This window comes from Scardinius erythrophthalmus, assembly GCF_964197995.2.
Source record: "Scardinius erythrophthalmus genome assembly, contig: HAP1_SCAFFOLD_169, whole genome shotgun sequence".
Classification (NCBI taxonomy): domain Eukaryota; kingdom Metazoa; phylum Chordata; class Actinopteri; order Cypriniformes; family Leuciscidae; genus Scardinius; species Scardinius erythrophthalmus.
In genome coordinates this window covers 84,177-101,701 of record NW_028296442.1, presented here as the reverse complement: position 1 = coordinate 101,701, position 17,525 = coordinate 84,177, and the positions used below count along the sequence as shown (strand labels likewise).

General features: G+C 36.7%; 1 long non-coding RNA gene across 1 annotated transcript; it reads right to left on the bottom strand.

Moving 5' to 3' along the window:
- Positions 1–14,062: 14,062 nt before the first annotated feature.
- Positions 14,063–16,405, bottom strand: LOC308686338. The gene is made up of 3 exons (XR_014029577.1): positions 16,326–16,405; positions 15,228–15,324; positions 14,063–14,405 (listed from the first exon to the last, which is right to left on the bottom strand). It is a non-coding gene; the product is annotated as an uncharacterized lncRNA (long non-coding RNA).
- Between the last annotated feature and the right edge of the window lie 1,120 nt (positions 16,406–17,525).

Below are 17,525 nucleotides of genomic sequence, written 5' to 3'. Positions count from 1 at the left end.
TTGCCGTGGCAACGCATCAAATTTTAATATTCTTTTCGGATGCGTTTGAGACTCTTAACATGCTTGAAATTGGATGAAACTCGACAGACACATAACACTTATTAGCCAGTAGACATGTGAAAAGTTTCAGAAATGGGCGTGGCAGGGGGGCTCAACAGCGCCCTCTTGAACAGGGTCTGAAAACTTGGTCCATATATCAAACACGCTTGCATGAATTAATATGAAACTCGGTACACATATAGATTTCATGGGGCCGAACAACTTTCCCTCTGTCAAGTTTCACGCCAGCCCAACAGGAAGTTGGCTATTATGGGTTGTTTGGAAAACGCTTGCTGTGGAATGTGATGTACTCCTCCTAGAGAATTCATTCAATCACCTCCAAACTCAGTCAGCATGAAGTCAAGACATTGAGGATGCTAAATTGCGAACGGATTTTTGATATCTCGAACGGTTTGGCTGTGGCGAGGAATCGAATTTATGGCGAGAAAAGAGAAACACGAAGTGGAATAACTTCTGCATACATTAACTGATCTTGATGAAACTTCAGCAGTGTGTTCGTGGTAAGAGGCCGATCAGATGGATGTAGCTATTGTGAGTCAAAGTTATAGCGCCACCAACTGGCAGCAGGAAGTGTGTCACTTTCAACATGCTTTTGACAAAAGTGGGGGGGTTAGTTTTAACTACAGTAAAGAAAAAATAGTTTGTATATTGTTCTCATCAAGCCGGACAACTTTCTAATTTACATTCAATAGCTCTGGCCATCAGGAAGTCAGATATTTTGGTCTGAATGTTATTTTTTTTGCTAAATCAGCCTCTGAATTTTTAGCCACTCCTCTTAAACTATTTATTTTATTCGTACCAAACTTTTTCAACATGATGAAACTACATTAAATATGCTAAATTGTGAATGGATAATAAATATCTTAAACGGTTTTGCTATGGCGAGGGATTAAAGTAATGTCCAAAAAGGAAACACTAAAAATCTTCTAAAAATGTAATTATATACCATTTATTTCTATATAAAAGTATACAAATATCGAACTAAACCCATTTTATTCTGTTTTTGCAATTCAAGAAGAATGAAAAAGTTAAAACAGGCTATTTAGTGCTATTTGGTTCAACAAAAAAGCAAACATAGGGCTATACTGCCCTCTTGTGTCCAAAAGGACATCAAAATAGTATATAAAACTTTTTACCAGGTAGGCCAATATTGTATTTAAATATACATTTATTAGGTATGTGTATGAGGATATTTTCCCACCGGTTAATCGACGTGTGACACGAGTGGGTGCTTTTAAATCGCTAATATAATAGTGAAAGAAAAATAATGATAATGTTGCACACACAAATCACACACATGTGGGAAAGAATAAACAACACTAAACCGCCATTAGGTGTCGCCAGGCATCCATCTTAATAAGCGAGTCATTGATTCATTCGTTCAAACGATTCGTTCGAATGAGTCGATCATGATTAAGACAGATGTTTATGGATTGATCATTCAATCTTTGAGTCAACCGATTCGTTAAAAATGCTGAATCGTTCAGTTATGAGAAAACACGTGATAAGTGATGGTTCTGCCGTGATCTTTGTTTAACTATTTTCGCTGCTGAAACAGAACAAAAACAGTCAACATTGCATCTAAAATGTAAGTGACTTAATTGTAACTGTTTATTTGTATGAAATCTAGGGGTGGGAGAAAAAAATTATTCTTAGATGCATCGCGATGCGGACGTGGACGATTCTGAATCGATTCACAAATGTCAAAAAATCGATTCTCTAAAAAAATATTTTTCTAATAACGTAATATTGACGGAAGGCAAAAGGCGGAACTCTAAGCGGACGTGCGTGCAGTCTGTGGCGCGCACATAACAGAGAAGTTTCTTCTGCTCACCAAGGCTGCATATATTTGATTAAAAATACAAACAAAAACAGTAATATTGTAAAATATTATTCCAATTTAAAACAGCTGCTTTCTATTTTAATATATTTTAAACTGTTATTTATTCCTGTGATCAAAGCTGAGTTTTCAGCATCATTACTCCTGTCGTCACTGTCACATGATCCTTCAGAAATTATTCTAACATGATGATTGATACTCAAGAAACATTCATTATTATTTTAAATGTCGAAAACAGTTGTGTACAGTCTTTGATGAATAGAAAGTTCAAAAGAACAGCATTTATCTGAAAACTAAAGCTTTTGTAACGTTAAACACTACCGCTCAAAAGTTTTGGGTTAGTAATAATTAAAATTTTATTTTTGGGGTAAATAAATAAAATAAATCAGTACTTTTATTTATGAAGGATGAGTTAAACTGATCAACAGTTACAGTAAAGACATTTATAATGTTAAAAATATATATATTTGAAATATATGCTGTTCTTTTGAACTAACATTCATCAAAGCATTTTGAAAAAAAAAATCTGTACACAACTGTTTTCAACATTGAAAATAATAATGAATATTTATTGAGCATCAATCATCATATTAGTATGATTTCTGAAGGATCATGTGACACTGAAGACTGGAGTAATGATGCTGAAAACTCAACTTTGATCACAGAAATGAATTACTATGTAAAATATTTAAAAATTGAAAACAGCTGTTTTAAATTGGAATAATATTTCACAATATTACTGTTTTTGTTTGTATTTTTAATCAATAAATGCAGCCTTGGTGAGCAGAAGAGACTTCTCCTAAAAACATTAAAAATCTTACTGACCCCAAACTTTTGAACAATAATATATATATATATATATATATATATTTACATATATATGTATGTGTGTGTATGTATGTATATATATATATATATATATATATATATATATATATAAATATAGCTGCGAGCAGCGATGGAGGGCCCAAGCCGGCGGTACCGCCACCCCGGTGCCTTTAGGTAACTAAAGGCACCGGGGTTGCGGTGCCACCGGCTTGGGCCCGTAATCGCTGCTCGCAGCTATATTTATATTTATTATTATTATTTTGTCAACCTTTCGGGCACTTTTGGGGCCCTTAACATGCTCAAAAACTCTTGAAATTTTGCACACACGTCAGAACCTGCGGCCATCAGGGCCGGACTGAAGCTGGTACCCGGGCGTGGCACGGGGGCTCGACAGCGCCCCCTGGAATGGTGTCTGAAAACTTGGTCCATAAATCAAACACGCTTGCATGTAATAATATGAAACTCGGTACACATATAGATCTCATCGGGCCGAACAACTTTCGTGCTCTAAGTTTTACTCCAGCCCAACAGGAAGTCGGCTATTTAGGGTTGTTTGGAAACGCATGCTGTGGAATTAATGTACTCCTCCTAGGGAATTCATCGATTCGCCTCCAAACTCGGTGTGCATGAAGTCAAGACATTGAGGATGCTAAATTGCGGACGGATTTTTGATATCTCGAACGGTTTGGCCGTGGCGAGGAAACGAATTTATGGCAAAAAAATGAAACAGGAAGTGTGTTATAACTTCTGCATACATTAACTGATCTTGATGAAACTTCAGCAGTGTGTTCGTTGTAAGAGGCCGATCGCACAGATGTGACTATTGTGAGTCAAAGTTATAGCGCCACCAACAGGCAGCAGGAAGTACATCACTATTAAAATGCTTTGAAATCACTGTCTTATTTTTACCAGATTTGCTTCAAACTTTATGTGTACAATGTAGACACACGGCAGATGTAAACCTGTGAAAGGATTATTGATATGTTGCCGTGGCAACGCATCAAACTTTAATATTCTTTTTTTATGCTTTTGAGACTCTTAACATACTTGAAATTGCATGAAACTCGACAGACACATCACATTTATTATCCAGTAGACATGTGCAAAGTTTCAGAAACGGGCGTGGTGAGGGGCTCAGTAGCGCCACCTTTAGTCATAAGTGGGGGGGTTAGTTTTATCAACAGCAACAAAACTTGGTATGTGTATTGTTCTCATCAAGACGGACAACTTTCTAATTTACATGAACCATCTCCGACCAACAGGAAGAGAGATATTTTGGTTTGAATGTGGATTTTCTGAAGAATTTTCTCTCCCTCTCTCTGTGTCTGTGTGTGTGTGAGGGGAGGGGGGGATTTGACTATTGCTTTTATATTGTTAATCAAGGTTTCAGGGGCTTTTGGGGTCCTTAACGTGCTCAAAAACTCTTGAAACTTTGCACACAGGTCAGAACCCACGGCCATCAGGGCCGGGCTGAAGCTGGTACCCGGGCGTGGCTGGGGGGCTCAACAGCGCCCCCTTGAACGGGGTTCTAAAACTTGATCCATATATCAAACACGCTCGCATGAATTAATATGAAACTCGGTACACATATAGATCTCATCGGGCCGAACAACTTTACCCCGGTCAAGTTTTACGCCAGCCCAACAGGAAGTCGGCTATTATGGGTTGTTTGGAAAACGCTTGCTGTGGAATGTGAAATACTCCTCCTAGAAAATTCACTGTGTCCCCTTCAAACTCGGTGTGCATGTAGTCAAGACTTTGAGGATGCTAAATTGCGGCCGGATTTTTGATATCTCGAACGGTTTGGCTGTGGCGAGGAATCGAATTTATGGCGAGAAAAGAGAAACACGGAAGTGGAATAACTTCTGCATACATTAACTGATCTTGATGAAACTTCAGCAGTGTGTTCGTGGTAAGAGGCCAATAGCTCTGGCCATCAGGAAGTCAGATATTTTGGTCTGAATGTGAATTTTTTTGCAAAATCAGCCTCTGAATTTTTAGCCACTCCTCTTAAACTATTTATTTTATTCGTACCAACTTTTTCAACATGATGAAACTACATTAAATATGCTAAATTGTGAATGGATAATAAATATCTCAAACGGTTTTTGCAATGGCGAGGGATTAAATAATGTCCAAAAAGGAAACACTAAAAATCTTCTAAAAATGTAATTATATACCATTTATTTCTATATAAAAGTATACATATATCACAACTAAACCCATTTTATTCTGTTTTTGCAATTCAAGAAGAATGAAAAAGTTAAAACAGGCTATTTAGTGCTATTTGGTTCAACAAAAAAGCAAACATAGGGCTATACTGCCCTCTTGTGTCCAAAAGGACATCAAAATAGTATATAAAACTTTTTACCAGGTAGGCCAATATTGTATTTAAATATACATTTATTAGGTATGTGTCTGAGGATATATTCCCACCGGTTAATCGACGTGTGACACGAGTGGGTGCTTTTAAATCGCTAATATAATAGTGTAAGAAAAATAATGATAATGTTGCACACACAAATCACACACATGTGGGAAAGAATGATGCTTTTAAACAACACTAAACCGCCATTAGGTGTCGCCAGGCATCCATCTTAATAAGCGAGTCATTGATTCATTCGTTCAAACGATTTGTTCGAATGAGTCGATCATGATTAGGACAGATGTTTATGGATTGATCATTCAATCTTTGAGTCAACCGATTCGTTAAAAATGCTGAATCGTTCAGTTATGAGAAAACACGTGATGCGTGATGGTTCTGCCGTGATCTTTGTTTAACTATTTTCGCTGCTGAAACAGAACAAAAACAGTCAACATTGCATCTAAAATGTAAGTGACTTAATTGTAACTGTTTATTAACCTGTTGTATGAAATCTAGGGGTGGGAGAAAAAATTTATTCTTAGATGCATCGCGATGCGGACGTGGACGATTCTGAATCGATTCACAAATGTCAAAAAATCGATTCTCTAAAAAAAATATTTTTCTAATAACGTAATATTGACGGAAGGCAAAAGGCGGAACTCTAAGCGGACGTGCGTGCAGTCTGTGGCGCACACATAACAGAGAAGTTTCTTCTGCTCACCAAGGCTGCATTTATTTGATTAAAAATACAAACAAAAACAGTAATATTGTAAAATATTATTCCAATTTAAAACAGCTGCTTTCTATTTTAATATATTTTAAACTGTTATTTATTCCTGTGATCAAAGCTGAGTTTTCAGCATCATTACTCCAGTCGTCACTGTCACATGATCCTTCAGAAATTATTCTAATATGATGATTGATACTCAAGAAACATTCATTATTATTTTAAATGTCGAAAACAGTTGTGTACAGTCTTTGATGAATAGAAAGTTCAAAAGAACAGCATTTATCTGAATTCTAAAGCTTTTGTAACGTTAAACACTACCGCTCAAAAGTTTTGGGTTAGTAATAATTAAAATTATATTTTTTGGGGAAATAAATAAAATAAATCAGTACTTTTATTTACGAAGGATGAGTTAAACTGATCAACAGTTACAGTAAAGACATTTATAATGTTAAAAATATATATATTTGAAATATATGCTGTTCTTTTGAACTTTACATTCATCAAAGCATTTTGAAAAAAAAAAAATCTGTACACAACTGTTTTCAACATTGAAAATAATAATGAATATTTATTGAGCATCAATCATCATATTAGTATGATTTCTGAAGGATCATGTGACACTGAAGACTGGAGTAATGATGCTGAAAACTCAACTTTGATCACAGAAATTAATTACTATGTAAAATATTTAAAAATTGAAAACAGCTGTTTTAAATTGGAATAATATTTCACAATATTACTGTTTTTGTTTGTATTTTTAATCAAAATATGCAGCCTTGGTGAGCAGAAGAGACTTCTCCTAAAAACATTAACAATCTTACTGACCCCAAACTTTTGAACAATAATATATATATATATATATATATATATACTCTTGAACTCTTGAAACTTTGCACACAGGTCAGAACCCGCGGCCATCAGGGCGGGGCTGAATCTGGTAGCCGGGCGTGGCAGGGGGGCTCGACAGCGCCCCCTTGAACGGGGTTCTAAAACTTGGTCCATATATCAAACACACTTGCATGAATTAATTTGAAACTCGGTACACATATAGATCTCATCGGGCCGAACAACTTTCGTGCTCTAAGTTTTACGCCAGCCCAACAGGAAGTCGGCTATTTAGGGTTGTTTGGAAACGCTTGCTGTGGAATTTAATGTACTCCTCCTAGGAAATACATCGATTCGCCTCCAAACTCGGTCAGCGTGAAGTCAAGGCATTGAGGATGCTAAATTGCGGACGGATCTTTGATATCTTGAACGGTTTGGCCGTGGCGAGGAAATGAATTTATGGCGAGAAAAGAGAGACAGGAAGTGTTATAACTTCTGCATACATTAACTGATCTTGATGAAACTTCAGCAGTGTGTTTGTGATAAGAGGCCGATCAGATGGATGTAACTATTGTGATTCAAAGTTATAGCGCCACCAACTGGCAGCAGGAAGTGTGTCACTTTCAACATGCTTTTGACAAAAGTGGGGGGGGTTAGTTTTACCAACAGTTACAAACATGAGTATATATATTGGTCTCACCGAGCCGGACAACTTTCTAATTAACAGTCATTAGCTCAGAGCAAAAGAAAGTCAGATATTTTGGTTTGAATGTGGATTTTTGGGATATTTCAGACTCTGAGTTTTTAGCTACTCTTCCAAACTGGCTTATTTTTTTCACACCAAACTTTTTAAAAATGATGAAAATACATTAAAGATGCTAAATTGTGAACGGATATTAAACATCTCAAATGGTTTTGCTATAGTGAGGGACTGAAGTAATGTACAAAAATTAAACACTAAAAGCCTCATCTTCTAAAAATGTAATTATACACCATTTATTTCTATAAAAGTATACAAATATCACAACCAAACTCATTTTATTCTTTTTTTTTTTAAATTTAATAATTATTTATAAGTTTAAAAATAGAAATTGTACTATTTAGTCTCATAAAAGTAAAGTCATTCATAGGGGTATACTGCCTTCTTGTGTTCAAAATCAGGTAGGCCTATTGTATTTACATAAAAATATACTAGGTATGTGACGGTGAGAATATTTTACCACCGGTTAATCGACGTGTGACACCGCTGGGGGCTTTTGAATCGCAAACTTAAAAACGAAAGTAAATATTTTCGTCCGCACTGACATTGATAGTGGTTGATAATAATAATAATAATTTGTTACATTTATATAGCGCTTTTTCTGAGACCTCAAAGCGCTTTACATAGATGGGGGGAATCTCCTCAACCATCACCAATGTGCAGCATCCACTTGGATGATGCGACGGCAGCCATATTGCGCCAGAACGCCCACCACACACCAGCTTACTGGTGGAGAGGAGACAGTGATGAAGCCAATCAGTATATCAGTACATGGGGATGATTAGGAGGCCATGATGGATAGAGGCCAAGGGGCAAATTTGGCCAGGATGCCGGGGTTACACCCCTACTCTTTTTCGAAGGACATCCTGGAATTTTTAATGACCACAGAGAGTCAGGACCTCGGTTTAACGTCTAATCCGAAGGACGGTGCTCTTTTGGCAGTATAGTGTCCCCGTCACTACACTGGGGCATTAGGACTCACACAGACCACAGGGTGAGCGGTTGAGCGGGGGTTTCAAATGAATTCCTTTGGAAGTAGGAATAAACTGAAAAACGTCCACTTTGTTCTGCTCGTTCCTTGTCGTGGATGCGCACCATGAATGCCCGTGCAGCCATGAGCATTTTAGTTTAATTTTAAAATTAGCGCCTTTCAGGGGGGTGGATTGCTTGAAATTATTTTACAAAAGCACAATGTTGTGTCTTATTGCGACAGTACACAAATATAAGTTAACACTTTGCAGTTTGAATGTCGTCCTGTATAATGACGGATGTTTTTATGTGTCCACTGTTCCATCGCGCCCACGCCACACACACACACACACACACACACACACACACACACACACACACACACACACACACGGTTTACTATCTTTGTGGGGACTCTCCATAGACTTAATGGTTTTTATACTTTACAAACTGTATATTCTATCTCCTCACACTAACCCTACCCCTAAACCTACCCATTACAGAAAACTTTCTGCATTTTTACATTTCCAAAAAGACTCATTGTGTATGATTTCTAAGCTTGTTTACCCATGGGGACCTCTATTTAGGTCCCCACTGTGACACGAGTCCCCATGAGTCTGTGTGCATTCAGGTTGAAGTCCCCACCGGGATAGAAAAACATGAACACACATGCAAACACACACACACACACACACACACACACACACACACACACACACACACACACACACACACACACACACATTCCAGCATTGCAATCTTGACATCGCAGCCTGTTCATTATAGCCATGTGTATGTATATATATATATATATATATATATATATATATATATATAATATAGCTGCGAGCAGCGATGAAGGGCCAAAGCCGGCGGTACCGCCACCCCGGTGCCTTTAGGTAAAGGCACCGGGGTTGCGGTGCCATCGGCTTGGGCCCGTAATCGCTGCTCGCAGCTATATTTATTATTATTATTATTTTGTCAACCTTTCGGGCACTTTTGGGGCCCTTAACATGCTCAAAAACTCTTGAAATTTTGCACACACGTCAGAACCTGCGGCCATCAGGGCCGGACTGAAGCTGGTACCCGGGCGTGGCACGGGGGCTCGACAGCGCCCCCTGGAATGGTGTCTGAAAACTTGGTCCATAAATCAAACACGCTTGCATGTAATAATATGAAACTCAGTACACATATAGATCTCATCGGGCCGAACAACTTTCGTGCTCTAAGTTTTACACCAGCCCAACAGGAAGTCGGTTATTATACATTGTTTGGAAAATGCATGCTGTGGAATTTGATGTACTCCTCCTAGGAAATTCAACCATTCGCCTCCAAGCTCGGTGTGCATGAAGTCAAGACATTGAGGATAATAAATTGCGGACGGATTTTTGATATCTCGAACGGTTTGGCCGTGGCGAGGAAACGAATTTATGGCGAGAAAATAGAAACAGGAAGTGTGTTATAACTTCAGCATACATTAACTGATCTTGATGAAACTTCAGCAGTGTGTTCGCCACCAACTGGCTGAGTCAAAATGCTGAAGTCACCCTCTTATTTTTACCCGATTTGCTTCAAACTTTATGTGTATAATGCACGGCAGATGTAGACCGGTGAAAGGATTATTGATATCTTAGACACTGTTGCCGTGGCAACACATCAAACTTTAATATTCTTTTCGGATGCGTTTGAGACTCTTAGCATGCTTGAAATTGGATGAAACTCGACAGACACATAACACTTATTAGCCAGTATACATGTGAAAAGTTTCAGAAATGGGTGTGGCAGGGGGGCTCAACAGCGCCCCCTTGAACGGGGTCTCAAAACTTGGTCCATATATCAAACACGCTTGCATGAATTAATATGAAACTCGGAACACATATAGATCTCATCAGGCCGAACAACTTTCCCTCTGTCCAGTTTCACACCAGCCCAACAGGAAGTCGGCTATTATGGGTTGTTTGGAAAACGCTTGCTGTGGAATGTGAAATACTCCTCCTAGAAAATTCACCGTGTCCCCTCCAAACTCGGTGTGCATGTAGTCAAGACTTTGAGGATGCTAAATTGCGGACGGATTTTTGATATCTCGAACGGTTTGGCCGTGGCGAGGAATCGAATTTATGGCGAGAAAAGAGAATCACGAAGTGGAATAACTTCTGCATACATTAACTGATCTTGTTGAAACTTCAGCAGTGTGTTCGTGGTAAGAGACCGATCAGATGGATGTAACTATTGTGAGTCAAAGTTTATAGCGCCACCAACTGGCAGCAGGAAGTGTGTCACTTTCAACATGCTTTTGACAAAAGTGGGGGGGTTAGTTTTAACTACCGTAAAAAAAACTCAGTTCATATATTGATCTCATCGACCCGGACAACTTTCTAATTTAAAGTCATCAGCTCTGACCATCAGGAAGTCAGATATTTTGGTCTGAATGTGGATTTTTTTGCAAAATCAGCCTCTTAATTTTTAGCCACCTTTATCTAAGTGGTTTATTTTATTCCCAACAAACTTTTTCAACATGATAAAAATATATTAATGATGCTAAATTGTGAACGGATAATAAATATCTCAAACGGTTTTGCTATGGTGAGGGATTAAAGTAATGTCAAACAAGGAAATGCTAAAAGTCTCATTTATTCTAAAAATGTAATTATATACCATTTATTACTATATAAAAGTATACAAATATCAGAACTTAACTCATTTTATTCATTTTTTTCAATTTAAGAATGAAGTTTAAGTTTAAAAACTGCCAGAATGGTTGTTTAGTCTAAACAATAAATAAATAAAGTCAAACATAGTGCTATACTGCCCTCTTGTGTTCAAAATCAGGTAGCCTGTTCATTATAGCCTTAATAAAATATATTAATAAAATAGTCAACCTAACATATAAAATGTACAATGCTCTGTTTAAATAGTCAGTACTACAATTCGTACCATTCAATTGGTAAGCACCGCTCCACTTTGATGTTTCCAAGCACATTTTAGCGCGTGTGAATAGGAGAGAAGGGTCTGGCTGCAGACCTGCACTTGCACTCTCAGACTTGCACTCTCAGACCTGCACGCTCAGACACCAGCGCTTCCTCTGCAAGTGATGTCACTTGCAATCGACGCATAGTGTGGTTTGTGTCGGATTGAGAACAGCTCCCAATGTCGTTCAAAAATCGTTTCTGTTAGTATATACCATATATATATATATATATATATATGGTCGCTGTCTGGCGGAAACCTCGTATGTTCAAAGTTTGTCAATTTAATATTTTTTCACAAATCGATTGGTCAGTCCCCACGTTTTGTTATTTTCACAAATTATTAACCAATCTAAAGTGTTGAAAATAGTTAGAGAGCAAATCTCTTAACTCCATTGGACACTTCAACTGTCTGAGAATCCTCATAACTCCACCTCTTCTTCACTCCGCGGCATTTTGTCTCCTCGGGATTGAAAGTCGCAGCGATTAAGAAATCCTCATCGAGCAACACGTAAAGCAAGACTTAACTCTGATTTTATCTGTGTTAAACTATGATATCAGTTATTGATGTATTTTAAATGTCTACTTATTACACGTGTACATTGAAGTTTTAAAAGGTATCTAATATAATGAATTGAATTAAATGTTTTGGATACCAGCATTAAATTATTGTTTTTATTATTATTTTACTGACTGGAAGTTGGCACTGTGCATGTAAAATACCCCAAGTAGCAAGGTTTTAATTTATGGGATATGGGAGAAAAAAGGTCTGCCTAAGTTACTGGCGCTAAGTAAGCCTATCTTTGGATAATTCTGTATGTTTTTTAGACAATAACGAGTGAAAATAGTTAGGTTAGATACATTTGAGTAGGCATGTTTTGTTAAAATCGATAACTGTAATGCTTCGGTGCAGAAGGAAGCCCGTGAGCCACGAAGGCAAGTTTGCGTGCAGATTAGGCTAATTTCCGCCTAGACAGCCTAGTATTTTGGTATTGCATCACTCATATCTCTTAAACGTTTAAAATGGAGTTTAGGAAGATGTATGTAACCACAATCATTAGATTTGAATAGCTCTTTAAGCCTTCTCTTGTCAAAAGGCTCAACGCGCCCGCAGACTTTGATGAACACTGCCAGTCGTTCCGTCAGAACACCGGCAGCAGCGACTTCAGTGTCCGTACCACTCTTATCAATGACAGCGTAACCTCGTATCTCCCTGCTCCCAAGTCATAAATCTAGTATCTCCGATTAAACATGATTTTGGGGAAATGTTGTGTTAATGTTGGGACACAACAGTATATGATAGCAATATAAGGTATAATACCAACTTTAACGATACAATGTTTAATAACTTAAAAAAATATGCCGTTTTTTTTTATTTCCTGAAAAAATAAATAATATAACATATTTACTGTTGGAAACATATTTCCGGTTAATTTGTGTCGATTGCGAGTGACGTCACAGGCAGAGGAAGCGCTGGTGTCTGAGAGTGCAAGGCTGCGTTCGAAACCGCATACTCAATGAGTAGGTACTTCATTTCAATAAGTACTTACTTAACGAGCGCTAAAAGAGTAGTTACTTTATAGCCAGATCTCGTTGAGTATGAATGAGAACCGGACATCTGCCATGTTGACGTTATCATGTGACCTACGACGCGTTATCACAAGCGCAACAACTTAAAAGATTTGAACGACACGTTTAATTAATCTGTCTGTAAATATCATGATATTGATTAAACTTGCTCATTTTGTGGTCTTTTTTGAAGAAACTGCTGCCCATTTATTTTGTGAGTACATTTAGGGTTGATTTAAGTTCTTATATTTAACCCTACTAATGTGACCCACCGTTTTATCCTTAACGATATTTATTTTTATTACGATATCCCAAAATTGTCATCTCTTGAATATGTTGTTAATTTCTTTATTTTATATCCAAACATTTTCATCCATAAGCAAAAGTGGCTTACTGCTTTGTTTTCCTCTTTTTCTTGTTAAATTTAACTCTCGTTTCATCCCTCAGGCCTATAAATAACAGAAAATGCATTTTTTAAATGTATATTATACAATTAATTATTTAAGAAAATATATATTGATATTCAACCTTATAGGTTTTTTCCTGTGTATAAAATCTCATAATATGTTTGCAAACCCATGATTGATATATATATATATATATATATATATATATATATATATATATATATATATATATATATATATATATATATATATATATATATACATACATACATACATATACCTCATAACATCAGTAACTCGACAGCCCTACCTAGAACGGTTTTCCTCAGCGTTTGTAATGTCTGCACAAAGGGAGATTCGCCTTTGGAGAAAACTGTTGATTTTACACTCGAAAAATTTAAGTATCATTATTAAAAATTAATATTACCCCAGAATGAATTGCATTGCTATCCCAGCCCAAAACATACAATAATAACAACGATAAATGCTGATCGATTAATTATATTACTTTTTACTGTAAATTATATAATTCAATAAAACAAACAAAATGTAATGTATGTCATTTGAAATAGCTATGCATGAATACACTCTAGATGTGTATATAGTGAACATCTACATTTTTATTCAAACAATAAATAAAGCATTAATTAATTGTATTTTATTTACTGACAATAATGAGAAATATTAATAAATTAGTAAAAGAATGAATCAAAGTCACCATCACACAATAAACAAATGCATATACAAGTCAACACATGAAACAAAGCTTTATTCAAACTACAATCATGTATGTAGGCTACAGGCGCTGAGCTCCACATCCTTCTGCCATTTCAACACAGCGGTTCCCATTCTGCGGCTTTATTCTGATGAATCAGCTGACCGCCAGAGGTGAGGTCCTTCGTGCCTGAGGTTGTTGCGTGATGTGTTGTGCTTCACAATCTGAGGCAATAAGGGCAGGTGGAGTGATGGTGGGTCTCATAAGGGCAGGTGGAGTGATGGAGGGTCTCATCCATGGCACCATCTCCAGGATTCAGCTCTGGGCTCTTCATCCTCAGTGCTCACACCAGTCTGCTGACATTTCAGATCCTACAAAATACACAAAAGCAGTAATTTTAACAGCACAATGTCATTTGATTTCAGTATTATTTAGAAGACAAAAACGCTTTTTTTCACAAATGCCGCCATCATCTTTTCTTGCAGGTCCTGCTCCACCACAAAAGCTGTGCAGCAAATGCACAGAAATCAAGAATCAGAAAAGTGCTGTAATAGCTCTGTTTGAAATTACAATAATTAAGATAAACTACAACTTAATATTTAAATAGTTGTTGTTATTCATTCTGTAATGTCACAAAGCCTTTGATGGCAGCATTCAGCTTCATGAGCCACTCTCCACCGGATAAACACACATCTGTTCATCTGTCCCTGTAACATCCAGACCAGACTCACGTTACCTCTGTGATTTATGAGCTCAACACTACATTTACATGTTGAGGTTGTTTTAACTTTTTATCCTACATAAATGTTCCTTAATTTATCAACAGTACTAATGGACAAATAAAATAGATAACTTATGTTTAGTTACTTTATAGATTTGTCCTACATAATAGCACACATACACTCAGATGCCATTTCATATCTATTAGACGTAGTAATCTGCAATTCTTATAGAAGAGTTTCTTGCCAGATAATAGACATTTAGTAATTTTATTTAAGATATATACGGTTAAAAATGTATGCAAATCCACTTTGGAGACGTATGTGTCCTTACTGGAGCTTCTCTGTTAGCTATACATAATAAAATGTGATTTACAGCAAAATCACAAATATATAGCGTCTTTATACCTTCAACAATTCAACTGTACAGTAAGTTAGTTCAACACATGCGATCATTTGATTTGTAATACTCACATTTGAAAACAGTCTCGTCCGTCATCCTTTCCGTCACGTTCGAGTATGACCTATCCTTCTTCTTCTTTTGTTATGACGTATCCTCTCGCGTGGCCTCCTGGGATAGAAGAGTATCCATCGGTCGAGCACTCAAAAATCTGTCCGGAAGCAGTAAGCCATCCGGGAACTTCTCGCCTACTCTTTCATGAATACTGATGTTTCGAACGTACTGCTTCCTTCACATACTGTTTTCGCCTACTATATAGTAGGAAAGTAGGCATATTCGAACGCACTTAAGTCCGAATCTCGCGATAATTAGTACGTCACCCAGGTAATTCTCGCCTACTCTTTTGGATTCGTACATTCTTTTTCGCTCGCCTACTCTTTTTCCCATACTAAATAGTAGGGAAGTATGCGGTTTCGAACGCAGCCCTAGTCTGAGAGTGCAAGTGCAAGTCTGCAGCCAGACTCTATTGGAATAGGATGATTTTTTCCGTCGATATTGGAAAGTGAGTGAAGTACAAAGCCTATGATAAAGGATAGTTTAGCATCCAAATTCATCGCAAATGTTGAAACATTTTGATTCTAATGAGAGAGTTGTGTGAGCCCAACACTGCTTAATTTCGTTTTAATTTTTATTTTATTTAGTTTCAGCTTGTTTATAGTTCTTTTTTTATCCTTGTTCCGTTCTCAACATCGTTGAATTTAAAGAATTTGTTGTAGAATATTTTGACTCTATCATAAAATCACATTAATTCAGTCGTTTTAGTGATTCAGAAGTTATTTTTTCATTTAAGTTTTTTCATTGTTTTAATCAGGTCAGGCAAGTAAAATTGTCTGTGTCTTGTCCCTTACATTTTTATATAATACTGTTCAAAAGTTTGGGGTCAGTAAGATTTTTAATGTTTTTAAGCAAAGTTTCTTCTGCTCACCAAGGCTGCATTTATTTGATTAAAAATACAAACAAAAACAGTAATATTGTAAAATAGTATTCCAATTTAAAGGTGCAATGTGTGATATTTCTGAGGATCTATTGACAGAAATGCAATATAAAATCCATAACTATGCTTTCAGTGGTGTATAAAGACCTTACTTAATGAACCTTTAAGTTTTTATTACCTTAGATATAGTCATTTATATCTACATAACCGCGGCCACCCCCTTCTATGAAGGTCGACATATTGTGACGTCATGTTTCTACCGTAACCGACAGCGAACAAACAGCGCAACAGAGCGCGTTTCGTCACTAACTTGAATGAGAAGCAGCAGAAAAAGACGAAGCAGAAAACTCAGGTTGTCCCTGACTCTGCAAACGTGGAGAAAAACATGCTGTCTGAACGACGCCTCGGACATAGTAACGTTAGCTATTTCCCCTTACCTAAGTTAGCTGCTTTGATGCTCTAATCTTATACTAACTACCATGGAAACAAGCTATGGTAAAGTCAGTGAATAAAAGACTAACACAATGATAAACAAGTAAAAATAACAATCGCAATAACATGTGATTTTACTGAATAATTAAGTAAATATAATTTAATATAAAATATAATATAGAGAAACCTCATTGCTTGACTTGCTACTCTCTGCTGACTCAGACGACGACATCTTCCGATCCTACGTCGGCCACCGTAGCTTCTCATTCGAGTTTGCAATTTGAAGGAAAGGCCGCAGTTATTGACCAGTTGCAATTCGCAAATCTCACCACTAGATGCCGCTAAAAATCACACACTGCACCTTTAAAACATCTGCTTTCTATTTTAATATATTTTAAACTGTTATTTATTCCTGTGATCAAAGCTGAGTTTTCAGCATCATTACTCCAGTCGTCACTGTCACATGATCCTTCAGAAATTATTCTAATATGATGATTGATGCTCAAGAAACATTCATGATTATTTTAAATGTCGAAAACAGTTGTGTACAGTCTTTGATCAATAGAAAGTTCCAAAGAACAGCATTTATCTGAATTCTAAAGCTTTTGTAACATTAAACACTACCGTTCAAAAGTTTGGGGTCAGTAATAATTTTAATTTTATTTTTGGGTGAAAGAAATCAAATAAATCAATACTTTTATTCATCGAGAAGGAGTTAAACTGATCAAAAGTTACAGTACAGACATTTATAATGTTAAAACAAATTATATTTTAAATAAATGCTGTTCTTTTGAACTTTACATTCATCAGCGCATTTTGAAAAAAAATCTGTACACAACTGTTTTCAACATTGAAAATAATAATATTTATTGACCATCAATCATCATATTAGAATGATTTCTGAAGGATCATGTGACACTGAAGACGGGAGTAATGATGCTGAAAA